We start from the raw sequence: 13,116 nt of genomic DNA on the forward strand, positions 1-13,116 counted from the left end.
AGAAGGCTCTTACTCCGTGTGCCCAACAACACTGGACTTCCCTGTCTATAGAACTGTGAAAATTGAAATCCTGTTCTGGGGGCTAGAGAGACGGCTCAAATGCAAGCTTAGAAACCTGGAGAAATGGCTCGGAGGTTAAGAGTACTGTCTGCTGTTCCAGAGGTCCTGAATTCAATTCCAAGCAACCACATGGTGGCTCACAACCATCTGTAGCAAGATCTAGTACCCTCTTCTGGCGGGCAGGCATACATGCAGACAGAATACTGTATACGTAATGAATAAATAAATCTTTTTAAAAAATAATAATAATCCCAGCACTCGGGAGGCAGAGGCAGGCGGATCTCTGTGAGTTCGAGACCAGTCTGGTCTACAAGAACTAGTTCCAGGGGCTGGAGAGATGGCTCAGAGGTTAAGAGCACTGCCTGCTCTTCCAAAGGTCCTGAGTTCAATTCCCAGCAACCACATCAATTCCCAACAACACACATGGTGGCTCACAACCATCTGTAATGGGGTCTGGTGCCCTCTTCTGGCCTGAAGGCATACACACAGATAGAGTATTGTATATATAATAAATAAATATTTTTTAAAAAAAGAACTAGTTCTAGGATAGGCTCCAAAAACTACAGAGAAACCCTGTCTCGAAAAACCAAAAAAAAAAAAAAAAAAAAAAAAAGGAAACCTGATTTTGAGCCAGGTGTACTCTGAGTTCAAGGCCAAAGTGAGTTTCAGAACAGAACAGCCAGGACCGTTATACAAGGAAACCTTGTCTCAAAAGAGGGGTCTGATGCTAGCCCAGACCCTCAATTATTTCTCTTGATCAGATCCCAACATAACCGGCATGGAGGCGCAGGAAAAAAAGACACGACTCTAAATTACAAAGAAAGGAGCAACAACCTTTGTTAGATTGGCAACAGCAAGCCTGGCAGGATATGTGACCCATCTCAGGTGTGGCCTTTGACTTGATGGCTTTGAAAGACCTGGATAAATCCAGGTCTCCCCAAAGAAAGCCCTGGATAAATCCAGGTTTCCCCTCCACCCCCAGCAGGAAGAAAACAGCCAAAAATCTAAGCAGGAAGAGAAGAATCAGAAATCTAGGATTAGCCGGTTCAGTGACTGTGTTTCAGGAACTAGCTGAAGATAAAGTTAGATTGTAATCTTGAGAATAATCTTGAGAAACAGGGAGTTTCCCCCTTGTGATTATCATTGATATTTTGGAATACTGTGTTTTAGGAACTAGCTGATTATGACCTTGGGAGTGGTCTTGAGGGGCAGGGAGTTGCCCCCTTGTGATCATCACTGGTATTTTCGGAATTTTCTATATCCTTCCTGCCCCTTTCGGATCACTGGACTGTGGTTCCTTCCCTTAAAAACTCCTTCTCCCAGGCTGGAGAGATGGCTCAGAGGTTAAGAGCATTGCCTGCTCTTCCAAAGGTCCTGAGTTCAATTCCCAGCAACCACATGGTGGCTCACAACCATCTGTAATGAGGTCTGGTGCCAGCAGGCATACACACAGACAGAATATTTATTAAAATAAATAATAAATTAATTTTTAATAAATTAAAATTACATAATAAATTTTAAAAAACTCCTTCGTCGAACTCTTCCCCTGCGTGGGTTATGAGTGCACTGGTTCCCGTCTCATCTTATCATTAAAACCCAGTGCTGATGAGGGCTGAGAATCACAGGGACTGTCTCAAGGGGAGTGGAGAGTGGAAGAGCAGGATACCCAGCATCCTCCTCTGCTCTTGGTCTGCACCTCCCTTCAGACACACACACACACACACACACACACACACACACACACACACACCTGTAAATTACCCCATCACAGGTATTCTGTCATAGCCATGCTAAAGAGGCTACGGCACCCATTCTGTAAGAGACAGACATGCTGGGAGCTGAGGCTGTGGTTCAGTGTTAGAGCATGTACTTCCATACAAAGGGCCCAAAGTTCAGATCCCAACTTGGAGGGAAAATAATAAAAGTTCTGGAAGCTGGAAAAACCCAGGTTCAATAAAAGTCTTGTTACTGTTATGCCCAAATCCGTGGGTCCTCACAAAAGCCAACAAAGGAGACCAAGTCCCATATGTAAAAGCAAAGAGCTTTTTTTAAATCAAGTTTGTAAACTCGGTCTCTCCGCATGTCCAACGTATTGGAATAACCGGAGAGCCCCGAGCTCAATTAGAATTGGGTTTTTACAGTAGTTGCTGTTCCAGCAGGGCAACTGTAGTTCTCTGAGCGAGGGACAGCAGGATTAACACACAGTACAACTTCAGGTTCTGCAGACAAGCCTTTATTCCACTTTCTCACACAGTATATATAGCCCTCAGCCAGGGAGGCCGAGCCAGCAAAAGCAAGAAGCTCATCACCTTAGGGGTAAACATCTTTAGAAACATTGCTGAAAACAACAGATTGTTCTTGTTTTTGTACTTGTTTTCGGGAACAACCAACCACAAGAGTGCAAAACAGATCAAGTGGGCGTGAAAAGGCCTGTCCTCAAGGGACCCAACAGTAGTAAAGGTGGGGGTGAGGGGTCTCTGAGGTTCAGGACCCCTGATTGGCTGACATTTGTCTAGGGGTGTCTTGATGAAATGCTGGCAGGTGTTTCTATTTACAGTGCTTGGAATACCAGGAATTTCCTCTGAATGGTCTGCTTTTGGGTGGAGGTCAGGTAATCTCCAGGCTTTGCCTCAGGGTAAACTATGGAGACTCTAGACTCCATTTAAACTATCAATGGCCAGAGTCCCAGGTGACAATGGTTGGAGAAAGTAAAGAACTTCCTTTCCGTCCAGACTTAGATTATCATGGCTGGCCCTCACAGTTACTACAGTTTCAAAAGATCCAACTCCCTCTTCTGACCTTCTTGGACACTAGACACACATAAGGTATGCATATATAAGGTATGCAAAGCACTAAATCGTGTAAAAGAAATAATTTTTTAAAAAAATTTAAATAAGCTTTTGTGTTTTGGAAAAATTCCAGGGCCCCAGGATATTCAGATCAAAGCTTTCATATACACAGTTCTCAATGTGAATGAAGACATGCTTGCTTGTTTGCTGAGCCAGGCTATGTAGCCCTGGTTGTCCTGAAACTCACTATGTAGACCAGACTGGCCTCACTGGGTGCTGGGATCAAAGGTGTGTACTGTTGTGTCTTACCCATACATTTTGGTTAGGTGTTTTTGGTTTTGCTTCTATCTTTTGGTTTTTTTGCTTTTCTTCTTCTCCTTCTCTTGAATGAGAGTGTTTTGCCTATAAGTATTCTATTCACTCTATGTGTGCCTGGTACCTGCAGAGATCAGAAGAGGGTGTCAGACCCCTTGGAACTGGAATTACAGATGGTTGTGAGCCACCATGTAGGTGCTGAGAATTAAACGCAGATCTTCTGGAAGAGCAATAAGTGCCCTTAACCTCTAAGTCGACTTTATAGCCCTTAATCAAAAGTATTTTTAAATGGAAAAGTGTGTTTCCATTTTTGTGGAGCATCTTCATAGGTAATTTTCATTTGTTGGACCCTAGAGTCCAATCACCGAGGAGGAGTCGCCCCAAGAGATCATTTCTCACACCACAGCTGCTGTAAAAGCATGAGGATTTTATTAATTCTGTCATGACAGGGTCTTTCAGCATTCGAGGAGCCAGAAAGACCCCGAATGGCTGATACAGGCTATTTTTAAAGGAAAAAGCCACAGAAGCAAGGGGGGGGATATCTGGGGGTTGTTCTTTAACTATTATGATTGGCTTATTCAAAAGAACTATTACCAATAATTGGCTGGAGAGTGGTTGCCAGATCAGATGAGGTAAGAGGGAACATCTGAGGGTCACTTTGCCCCCTTTCCCAGGGACTGTCAAACATCAGTAACTAAGATAGCCTAAGGGTTATCTTGCCCCTACTCAGGGAGATGGAAAGTTCCCAACATCTCAGTACGTGCATGTGTAGCTGTTATGTCCTTGGTTCCCAGAGGAGGGGGGAACACTACTGCTGAGAGGCCTCAGACATAGCTTCAGAATTGTCAGAAATGCCTTTAGAGTTATTTAGAGTTCTACACACTATAATGTATTGTATTGACTGTGTCACCTATGCCATTACTGGCTTTCATATGGAACCCGGTGCCTCAGTGATATTAACTCAGTTTGTGGAAGAAGTGAGGCTTACAGAGTTAAAATGGAACTGGCATGTGAAACGGCTCAAGTGAGGTCAGGTGACCTAGACTCAAACTCTGGTGTCACTCTAATCTGCTCAGTCCTTAGTCTTCACTCCAGAAGAGACACCTCAGCCAGTAAGAGACCCCCCTCTACAAACCCTCCTGTTCTGCTGGGGACCAGCCTTGTACAACACGGTAGCATATTTCGCTCCAACCCTGAGTGCTGAGATCACGTGCAAGCAACCACCACACATCACACCTTGTCAGGGTTGTGACTCCAAATTTCTATTTGCATTAATAATTTGTTTCTTTGTTTGCTTTTTGAGACAGGGTTTCTCTGTGTAACAGCTCTGGCTGTCCTTGAACTCACTTTGTAGACCAGGCCTGCCTCTGCCTCCTGAGCAATGGAATTAAAGGCATATGCCACCACATCCAGTATAATGTATTTATTTTTATTTTATGTGAATAATATAAATGTATGTCTGAATGTATGTCTGTGTAAGTGTAAGGGTGTCAGAAGCCATGTGGTGCTGGGAATTAAACCCAGGTCCTCAAGAAGAGCAGTCAGTGCTCTTAACTGTTGAGCCGTATCACCAACCCTGTGGTGCGTATTTTAACCTCAGCACTCAAGAGGCAGAGGCAGGCGGATCTCAGTGAACTCGAGGCCAGCCTGGTCTACAGAGTGAGTTTCAGGACAGCCACAAGTGTTATGCAGAGAAACCCTGTCTCGAAAAACCAAAGAAAAAAGAAAAAGAAACGAACCAAAGTTATTGTGTGTGTTTGTGTGTGTGTGTGTGTGTGTGTGTGTGTGTGTGTGTGTGTGTATGCACGTACACATACCAGTGGAGGCTAGAAAAAAATAGGATCACCTGTAGCAAGGAATACAAGCAGTTGTGAGCTGCCCAACATTGGGAGCCAAACTCCCATTTTCTGGAAGAACAGCAAGTGCTCTTAACTCTCTTAACTACTGATTTCATCTCCCTGGCCCTCCTGCATTATTTTTTTTAAAAAATTAGGGGCCAAAAAGATGTCTCAATAGTTAAGAACACTTGTTGCTCTTGCAGAGGAACTAGGTTCCATTCTCAGCACCCACATGGTGTCTCACAACCATCATAACTCCAGTTCCAGGGGAATTTGACCTTCTCTTGACCTTCATGGGCATCAAGCACGTATGTCACACATACGTGCATGCAGGCAAAACACTCACACGTAAATAAAATTAATACATCTTTTTTTTTTAGACAGGATCTTTTCATGTCTCCTTCACTGTCCTGAAACTCACCCTGTAGACCAGGCAAGCCCTAAACTCACAGAGATTCCCCCTGCCTCTGCCTCCCGAGTGCTGGGATTATAAGCATGTGCCACCATGCCCTGCTAATAAATCTAATTTGTATATAAGTGCAAGTGTTCACTGGGTCCATAAGAAGGCAGCTAATCCCCTGGCAGTTAAGATTCACCCAACATGGGTGTTGGGAACTGAACTAAGCATCTGGGAGAGCAGTATGCATTCTTAACCCCTGCACCTTCAATTTCCCTCCATCTTGAATGAATTCTCTTCTTAGGTTCAGATGAAGAATACTGGGAGGAAAACCAGAAAATTTACCTAAGAGAGCTCTGCTTTCCCAGCCTAACTTTAAAAAAGCAACCATCAATTCTGATTCCAGTTAAGGATTATCAAATTCAGCTTTAGAGTGTTAAATCCTCGGATGCAACATTCTTCCATTCTGCAATAGTGGAATTCCCTGGCAGCTCACCACCATGGTCTCAGAGCACACACACAGTGGCACCAAAGTCCAAACTTATTTTACAGAGACCAGAGCAGGCAACAGCAGTAAATATGACCTCCGTTCCAGAAGCCACATCCCAGAAGGTTGCTTCACATAACTCCTTTGACCCCATTTATTTCCACTTCCCCATAGGCAGGCAGAAGAGCCACATGCCTTGGAGGTGGTAGTGCAAGTTTTTAACTCAAAGCCTGTTGGTTTCTCGGATAAGTATTAACCCATATTCAAACATAGGAGTTAAAGCACACAGCTTCACAAATCTAATTCTACAGGGATTGTGAATCCTGTTTCCAGTACCAGTGTGGTGCCGTGGAGTAATTATAGCGTTCAGTCTAACTTTAGCACATGTTTGGAAATTCAACAAAACACTAAATAGACTGTGTAATATAACTAAGCCCTCATTACCCTTAAGCTAAAATATCCACTGCAGGACAGGGCATGTGCTCTGTAATTATTGTGAATAATAACCACAATGTAAGGTTTTTCCATTTACGGCCTTCCAAATTCCAAACTTCACTAGACATCTTGCCAGCATTGCACTAGACAGGTCCTTTGCCCCGTGACTCTCCTGTCCTGGTCCTTCCTTCAGGGTCCTCTCCTCCAGTCCATGATCTGTTGGTGTTCCCAGGATTCCATCCTTCACGATAATCTCATTCCATCCAAGATTCCTCATTCCTTTCCAGGCTTTGGCTACCACTATTTTTTTTTTTTTTTTTTTTGGACAGAAGATCATGTAACCGGAGCAGTCCCCAAAGCTCACCACGTAGCGTAGCGTGAAGGATGACCTTAAATCTCCAATTCTCCTGTCTCGCCCTCACCAGTGCTAAGGTTGTGCATCGTTCCATCAGGCTTACATAGTGCTGGGGATCAAACCCAGGACTTTGAGCACGCTCGCTAAGCACTCCACTAAGTTACAACTCCAGCCCCCAACCTATTCCACATTAGTGCAAGTCTCACTATGGTGTTTGTTTGTGACAAGATCTCACTATGCAGCACTATGCAGCCCAAGACTGGTAATCCTCTTGCTTTAGTCTCCCAAGCACTGGGATAACCAGCATGTGCCACCATGCCCAGGTCCCATGTTTCTTTTTTTTTTTTAAGATAAATCTATTTATGTGTTTGTTTATTTATTATGTGTACAGTATTCTACCTGCATACCAGAAGAGGACACCAGATCTCGCTATAGATGGTTGTGAGCCACCATGTGGTTGCCGGGAATTGAACTCAGGACCTCAGGACCTCAGGAAGAGCAGCCAGTGCTCTTAACCTCTGAGCTATCTCTCCAGCCCCCCATTACCAGCACTCGGGAGGCAGAGGCAGGCGGATCTCTGTGAGTTCGAGGCCAGCCTGGCCTACAAGAGCTAGTTCCAGGACAGGCTCTAGAAACTACAGGGAAACCCTGTCTCAAAAAACAAACAAAAACAACAACAAAAAAGTTGTAACCAGCCCCCGTTACCATGTTTCTTTATCTCTATCTGGTCCTGAACTTTGAATTCACACTTAAACTTAACAACTAGTCTCTAACCCCATAATCCCAACACTTGGAATGCTAAGAAAGGAGAACCATGAAAAGTTTCAGGCCAGCTTGGGCTACACATTGAGTTCCAAGGCTAGCTCAAGCTACAGTATGAGACCCTGTCTCAGAACAAACAAGCAAACAAACAACAAAAATAAAACAATTGTAAAGATGGACGTTTGTCCCCGCCACTCAGCCCTTTCATCCCTGAGCTCAGCCATATCAACCACCTGATGGCTGTCCCCCTCGGTGTTACCTGCACTCAGCTCCTTCTCCCAGGTAGCTCATTCATTCATGCTAAGCTCCTCTCAGAGATCCACTGTTGTTTGCAAACTTGGGGATCCATTCCAGAGCTCTACATGTACTAGGAAACTACTCTGTCGCGAGCGAGCTTACACCCGCACCCCGCACCCCAAACAGCACCTCTTTAGAGACACCTTCCAAGGCCGCTTTCTATCAAATCAGTTCCCTCCCACTCCCATTCGAATTTTTTTTATTCCTACCCCTTGATACATCTTTGGTATGCTTTGATTTCTTCATAAAACATGGATATATTTGTCCAACTCCCTACCAAGATATAAGCTCAATAAAGCCAGAATCCTTGTCTTCTTCAGACTTTTTACTTTATTTTATGTATATGTGTGTTTTGCCTGCCTGTATGCCTGTGCACCGTGCACATGCCTGACAACCTAGCAAAGTAAGGAGAGCACCTTGTGGTCTTTCTCTCCATCCTATATTTCTTTTCTTTGTATGTTCTGTTCTATAATAGCATACTAAACTGTACAATAAAGCACAGGCCTCAGTAATCTGGGTCCCAAGGTTCTGACTCTTTATCAAATAAATCTGTCATAAAAACATACAGTAGTGAGCCTGGACCAGGACTGAGACGTGAGTATTTTAACACAGTTCCTCATGTTGTGGTGACTGTAATGATTGTTGTGTCTCTTTAAGAGACAAGCCACACCCACTCCCTCCCCATCCGCTGAGGCAGGCTGATTTTCAGCTTCCAGCCTGAGTTCTCCCTCTTTTCTGTCTTCCTCTCAGAGAGGCAGCTTCTGTCTCTCCCTTCTCTTTTCTCCCTCCCTCTCTCTCTTTCTCCCTCCCTCCCTCTCTCTCTCTCCCCCTCTTTCTGCTCTTCTCTTCTTCTCCCTCTTCCCTTCCATAATCCACTAAATAAATATCCAACTCACTCTGCGTGCCTATCGGTCTGTCTCTTGCCCACCACCACCACGTGGCTTACCGCCAGGGACCAGCCACCTTTGGAGACTTCCCGCGTTGTCTCGTGCGCCATCCCTGCCTGGGACTGGCTGCTCTCAGGACCTTGCCCCCTGCTTGCCTGCAGTGTTTCTGCTGCCTGCCACTGGGATCCACAGCAATTTTTATTAATCCATTACAGTGACCCCCAACCATAAAACTATTTCCATTGCTAATTTATAACTGTAATTTTGATACTGCTATGAATCACAATGTAAATATATATGTTTTCTAATGTTCTTAGCAACCCCTGTGAAAGCCCCCGACAAAAACAAGGGGTTGTGACCTACAGGTTGAGAGCCGCTGGTTTAAATGGAGGCCTGTCCCTCTGGTTTGAGTTCCTGTCCTGACTTTCTTGATGGATAAACTATAATGTGAAAGTGTAAGCAAAATAACCCCCTTTCTTGCCAAATCGCTTTGGTCATGATGTTTTATCACAGCAAAAATAATACTAAGACAAGTTGGTATCATAAGTGGGGCATTGCTGTGACAGACCTGACCCTGCTGTCTGGTGAAGGACTGCAGAACTCGGGACAGCAGTCACTGAGTGTTGCGAGCTCAGTGGGCTGCTCTGTGGGAGCTCGGGAGATGAGACTGTTGGGAGCAGAGCAGAAGACAGCAGCCTGGCTTGTGGAGCCTCAGAGGGAAGTTTAAGGACTCTAGGGGTCATTTATTATTTTGAATTAAGATTCTGAGGTTCTAGTTAGCTGGGGCTGAAGAATCAGCTGTGATTAAGAAGATTCACCCAGGTGGTACTGGTTTTGAAGGCACGAAGGGGTCATGGAAAGCAGCTGAGGCTTGGCACCATGAAGAAGCTATTGGTGAAAATGTGGCCCAGTTGCAGCAGAGCCCCCAGCATTTTGGAGATGCTGGTACCACGAGATGGCCACGAGAACAGCAGCAGGTATGGAGTGGAGCAACCAGAGCTGTGTGCACTGCAGAGGACGGAGCCCGAGAAGCCACCCAAGCTCTTTGGAGGAGCCCACAAGACCACGAGTGAATCCCATAGTTATTTATTCTTCGGGAATTTGGTTTTGCTTTGTTCTGATTGTGACTCTTCCCTCTTGAAGAATATATTTAACTTAATTTTGATTTTTATAGAAGCCTATAGTTGAGAAATTTTGAACTTTTAAAAGAGATATTGGACTTCTAAAGAGACTGGATATTTTAAAGGGATTGAACTTTTGTTTCTTGTTTTGTTTTTTATCAAGATAGGGTTTCTCTGTGTATCCACTCACTGTCCTGGAACTCGCTCTGTAGACCAGACTGGCCTCAAACTCAGAGATCCATTGCCTCTGCTTCCCCAAGTGTTGGGATTAAAGGCATGATCCACCACCACCTGGCTCTGGTTTTGGTTTTTTGAGACAGTGTTTTTTTTTTTTTTGTGTGTAGTCCTGGCTGTCCTGTATTTCGCTCCATAGATCACAGAAGATCCACCTGCCTCTGCTTCCCCACTGCTGGGATGAAAGGCACGCTCCACTGCAGCAGCTTCTACTGCAACCACCACCTGGCTCAGTACACACTCTTAACTACTGAGCCATCTCTCCAGTCCCACTGCCCCTTTTGTGTCTTCAGTGCTAGAGATCAAATTTGGGACCTTGGGAAGGTTTACCCCAAAGTGTGCCATGAAGAGATTTGCCTTTCAGGAAGATCATTAGAGCTGTATAGCAAAGGAGAAGGGACAGAGATTAAGGAAACTCATTATATGTTTGTTTTATTAAGTAAAATGTCCTGGTGACAGTCTGAGTAACTGCTAATAGCCTGAATCCCAGTACGTCATTTAACCCCTGCAACTTGATGAGGTAAATAGACTAGGCATAACTTTCCATTTATGGTTGGGAAACTCAAAGAAAAGAGAAGTTAAAATTGCCCAAGTCACACGGTTATCAGTGGCAGTAGTAGGGTTAGGGTTAGTTTATGACTTTAATCCCAGCACTCAGGCGACAGAGGCAGACAGATCTCTGTGAGTTCGAAACCAATCTGGTCTACAAAGGAAGTTCCAGAACTTTTAGGAGGTGACATGAACGCAACAGCTAATTATGCAACTGGCATTTGTCATTGATTGTGGAGGGGGAACTTCAAGGAGCAGGTGGCAAGGATAATATGCAAGTTTCCAGCTGGGAAGTTTTGGGAAGAGTAGGAGAAGCTGTGGGATCGGTGGGAGAAGTGTCTAGTGAGGCGTGAGTTTGATTTCAAGGTATCAGAACCCCCATCAGGAGTTGCAGAGAGGCAGCTGCAGGGCTGTGGTGATGCTCAAAGCAAGAGTTGTACCACCATCAACCCCAACTTCAACAGAATGGAAAACGGAGCAAACCTACCTTTGGAGATGTTGACAGTGACCCCAATCTCGAAAACAAATGAGTTACAATGAGACTGCCCATATTTTCTTCCACTGATTTTACCTGTCAGTATTTTCCAAAGACCCTATCTCCTCCCTTCCCTCCCCCGAGTCTGGCAGGTTCTGTATTGCAATCCTGTCTTCTTCTCAGGAGTCAGCTGGGACTGCAGGTGTGTGTTACCAGGCCTGCTAAACGGTCTACCTTATCTCAAAGCCTCACAGAGATCCACCTGCCACCTGCCTGTTCCTGCCTCCCAAGTGCTGGCATTAAAGGTGTGTACATCTAGTCTAGGAGATTTTAGGATTTAATTATCATTTAAAATTGTGTTCATGTGTGTATCTGTGTCCATGTGTGTAGGTATTTACTCTAGGAGGCCCCCAGAGAGTTTGAACAAAAGCTTCCTAAGGGCCCATTTTTCCCCAGGGTGTGGGAGTGCTGGCTAGCAACATCTTCTGAGACACCAGGGAACCGTTAGCAAATCAGCATTTCCGTGTCCTCCCTGGCGTCCTAACAGCCTGGAGACTGCTCTGTGCTCCCTTTGCAACCCTAACCTGCTAGAAGACAGTTCACACTGGAGCCAGTCTGCTTTGCTGGAAATGCTAGAGAAATAGTAACGTCCCAAATATGCTATATGGTAGGTGCCTAGTTACACTTCCAGTGAATTCATTTCCTCTAACTTCCTTTCAAGCCAAGGATGCTGAACTGCTAGAAGATTCCGCTTGCTCTAGAACTGAGGACTGAACTCAGGGCCTCCCCTACTCCACTACTGCTAACATTTCCAGCAGCCCCCACACCTTTTCACATTTAAGTTATGTTTATGTGTATAGTGAGTGTTTTGTTTCATGTAGGTGTGTCCACTACAAAACCAGTGCCTAGAGAAGCCAGAAGAGGGCATCCAACCCCCTAGGACCAGAGTTAAAGACAGTTTTCAAGAGCATAGGGGCGCTAGGAATCGAACCCAGGAAGGTGTTCTAGCAGAACGCAGGTGCTCTTAACCACTGAGCTGTCCTTGAAAGTCTTTCAATGCTGTTCAGCCTAGGTCCAAATCCCTGCTCGCAAGTGATTCCCTAAGGTCCTCTCCCAAGTAGCTGGGACACAGGCCTATGCTACTATACTCAGCAAGAAACAGCTTAATTTTTAAGTTTATTAAATTATTATTTATTATAGGGCAACATGTGGCAATCTGTTCTCACCTTCCATCACAAGGATCCAGGGATCAAACTCAGGTTGCCAGGTTTCATGGCCAAGTGCCTTTCAGCTATCTTTTTTTTTAAAAAAAAATATTTATTTATTATGCATACAATATTCTGTGTGTATGTCTGCAGGCCAGAAGAGGGCAGCAGATCTCATTTACAGATGGTTGTGAGCCACCATGTGGTTGCTGGGAATTGAACTCAGGACCTTTGGAAGAGCAGGCAGTGCTCTTAACCACTGAGCCATCTCTCCAGCCCCCGCCTTTCAGCCATCTTGCTACCACAAATTAAACATCTTTTCACTGGGTGGTGGCGGCAGATCCCTTAAATCCCAGCACTTGGGAGGCAGAGGCTGGCAGATCTCTGAGTTCAAGGACAGCCTGGTCTACAGAGTGAGTTCCAAGACACCCAAGTCTATATAGATCAACTCTGTCTCAAAAACACAAATCTAAAATAAAAATTTTTGACATATATCAGAGCTTTGTTCGCATGTATGTGTGGGTACCACTCCTGGGCTTGGTGCCCACAAAGGCCAGAAGAGGGTCTTGGATCCTCTGGAGTAATGGACAGTTGTAAGCCACTATGTGGGGGCTGGGAATTGAACTTGCTCCTTTGCAAAAGCAGGAAGTGTTCTCAAATGCTGAGCCACCTCTCCAGCCCCTGCTTATCTTGAATCACAAGATCTGACTGTTCCTAAGAGACAGCCTGATTGTTTTGCTACTTTTTGTTTAATAACCTGTTTGGGGTAGGGGAAGCACAAGCCAATCACACAGTGGTCCGTCAGAGGACGACTACCAGGAGTTAGTTCTTGCTTCCTACCAAACTCAGGTCATTAGGCTTCTACTGAAAGCACCTTTACCCACTGAGACATCTTACTAGCTGTTTTAGT

This window comes from Arvicola amphibius, chromosome 6 (assembly GCF_903992535.2).
Source record: "Arvicola amphibius chromosome 6, mArvAmp1.2, whole genome shotgun sequence".
NCBI lineage: Eukaryota > Metazoa > Chordata > Mammalia > Rodentia > Cricetidae > Arvicola > Arvicola amphibius.